We start from the raw sequence: 3,372 nt of genomic DNA, 5'->3' as shown, positions 1-3,372 counted from the left end.
CCTATTTAGTATCACTGCTTAATTAGTTCATCCTTTGTCCCAGCATTTCTGTGCTTCCCCTTCTCCTCCCCAAATCACACAAACTTACATATAAGAAAAAAGGCACAGAAATCAAAAACAGCAACAAAAGGGGAAAAACAGAAAAAGAAACCCACAAAAAGTAAAATAAAAAAATCTTTTGTTTCCATTTCTTGCAGTTCATTTTGGTAAGAATCATTTTATATGATCATATGCACATAGCTATTGAACCTTTGGATCCTCTCCTAAGAATATCCTCCTTTGGTCTCATTGTGTGAATGTATAAAGTCCTGTTTAATTTATCATGTCCAAGTGCAGTTTTTTGTCTTTTACCATACATTGTGTTTACTTGTGGATTTATAGGCACATTCTAGTTACTACAAATGAGGGAAACCATGCAAGCCATGTTTCTTTGGGTCTAGCTTACTTCACTTAATGTAATTTTTCCCATGGCTTTCTATTTCCTTATGAATGGGGCAACATCATTCTTTCTGATGGAAGCATAGAATTCCATTGTGTATATATACCACATTTTCGGTATCTATTTGTCCACTGAGGGGCATCTGGGTTTATTTCATATCTGGGCTAGGTTAACTCATACTGCAATGGACATAGTTGTGCTGGTAACTTTAGTGTCACTGGTTTGTGGTCAATTGGATAATGTTCAGGAGTGGAATTACTGGGTCACAGGGAAGCTCTATGTTTAGTCTTTTAATGAACCTCCATATTGTTTTCCAGAGTGGTTGAACAAGTTTACATTCCCACCAACAGTTTAGTAGCATTCCCTTTTGGCCATATCCCTATCAGTATCTGTTATTGTTAGTTTTCTGGAAATGACCATTTTAACTGGGTTGAGGTAGAATCTCAATGTTGTTTTGATTTGCATTTCTTTTATGGCCAGAGATGTTGAACATCTCTTTATGTGTCTATTGGCCATTCTTACTTCTTCTTCTGAGAAGTCTCTCTTTACGTCTTTAGCTCATTTACTAATTGAGTTTTTGTTTCTCTGTTTTGGGATTGTTTAATTTTTTTGAACTCTAAGCATATTTTAGATATGAGGCCTTTGTCTGATATACAGCTAGTGAATCTTTCATTTTCTTTATTGGAAAGTTACTTGCAACTTGCTTTCCCTTCTCAGGTAGATTAGGTAGGTTCTAGAGAAAGTAATTCAGACATCAATTCATCTAGAATCCCACCTCAGAGATGCTTTCAATAATAATAATGCACCTCTTCCACAATGGTGATAAATGCTCTAAATGGAGAATAGCAATAAAGAATCATGTGCTGCTTGTACTCAGAGGGGTCTGTTGGGTTATCTTGTGGCGTTATCATTTCCCTTCTTAGAGGAAAGAGGCATCTTGCTATATCTAGATGCTTGGGTGATAGGGAGACTGTTGCAGGCTGATAGGCTGAATCTGATTATGTGTTTCTGGCATTCAATCAGTTGACTATTATAAGGCTAAACAAATATATAAGGTATTTGAATATTTGATGCTGTACCAGCATCAAAACAAATTGAGCCAGTGCTCAATGTGGTTATTAATAACAAGTTCAAATCAACTTGTACTTTCTTATTTTGACAGTATTGGAATTTAAATGTAGGACTGTACAATCACTATGCAAGCATTCTACAACTGATACATGTCCTAGTCCTTTGGCTTTAGTTATATTTCAGATAAAGTATCCAAATTTCTTTTTCCCCTGTGGCTGGCCTTGGACCATGAATTTTCTATTTCTACCTCCTGAGTAAGTAAGATGACAGACATGCACCATACCTGGTTTGTTTGTTGGTTTAAGGTCTTGCTATATTTTTGACCAGGCTGGCTTTCATCCACAATCTTCTTATCTTCACTTAGGTGTGGAATACAGGCACAACTCACCAAGTCTGGCCCTCAACTTGTATTTTAAGTCAAGTTCCATAGTATTGCTTCCTATGCCTTTTACCCTTTAGAAATAGATACTGATTGTATTGTTCTGTCTTAACTTCCCACAGATGTCCCCATTTCCCACAGATCCTTGGCTCAAATTCTTTTTTTCTTCAACACCCTCAAACACTTCCCTCCTATGTTTATTATTCTTGATTTTAAATAAAATACATAGTAATTTAAATATAATAATAATTATTTTTTAAAGTCCTTACTTTGTTAAGTTATTGTTTTCCTCTACCAAACATCATGGCACTTTCTTGTTGGATAACTTTATTAGAAGCTCCTAAATTAAACGTGTTCCTTTTTTACTACCATTACTGGTTTTTGATTCCTTCTTTTCCATTTGTAGTTTTTAATCTACTTGGATCCGGTACAAGCTATCACTCTCCCATTCTTAGTGGATGTAGCTGGCTCTTTTCCATAGTTTTCCTGCTTTATTTTCCTTCTGAGATAAGTAAACTTGTTTGACCAAAAGATACATCCTTCACTTTCATCCAACTTCTTCTGCTAATATTTCTGTATCTTCTCCAAATACTTTATTTTCCATTGGTAATTTCTGAAGTGTCATCATATTTTGACACTTTTTCCATAATGGAATGTGTCTGTGGCCTTTCTGCTGGCAGTACTCTTTTCCCCTTCCCTTCCTCCCATCCTTTCATCCTCCTTCCCTATTCTCCCTCCTTCCCTCTCTCTTCCCTTTCCTCCCTCCCTTCCACCTTTCTCTTCTATTGCAATATAACTGGTAATCTGAGCACGATACCAAACATAATAAATGCAGGAAGCTTTCTGTTCTCTTATGTTTTCCATCATTACCCTTGGATTACTAGGAAAATCTAAACCCTTTTCAAATAATGACAAGATTTGACTTTAAATGACTTGCCTGAAGGGAATGAACTGCCTCTAAAATGTAGCACTAACCAATGTCCCATATTTTATGAGTAGCTTTACTGTAGATAATGTTTTGTGTATCCAAGTGTAGGTTATACTGAAGACAAAGGGTTTGCTCTCAAGAATCTAACTCAGTGAGAAAAGAGGGAAACTTCTAGTAGTCTAGTGATTGAAAACCTGTTTGACATTGGATGGGATAGGTTTTAAAAACATGCTTTGCTTATTAGTAAAGGATAGGATATCTTATAATGTAATAGAACCATATATTTTATGGATTAAGAGTACAGTTTCCAAAGTTACCAACTTGCTAGATGTGTGACCTTACCTGTCTTCTTTTATGCTCAATTTCCACATCTATAAAATGAGAGTTACAGTACTTCACCTAATTGGCTTGAGATCTAAGAAAGAATGTATGTAAGTTCATATGAGTGGCAAATAGATCTTCTATAGCTGTTACATGGTACATATGTGATAATTTTATATGTTCCTTATAGACATAACAGTAGATTATAATTCAATTAAAACATGCTGAAACTTG

This window comes from Dipodomys spectabilis, unplaced genomic scaffold (assembly GCF_019054845.1).
Source record: "Dipodomys spectabilis isolate Male_0828 unplaced genomic scaffold, ASM1905484v1 ptg000356l, whole genome shotgun sequence".
Classification (NCBI taxonomy): Eukaryota; Metazoa; Chordata; class Mammalia; order Rodentia; family Heteromyidae; genus Dipodomys; species Dipodomys spectabilis.
This window is presented reverse-complemented; position numbering follows the sequence as displayed.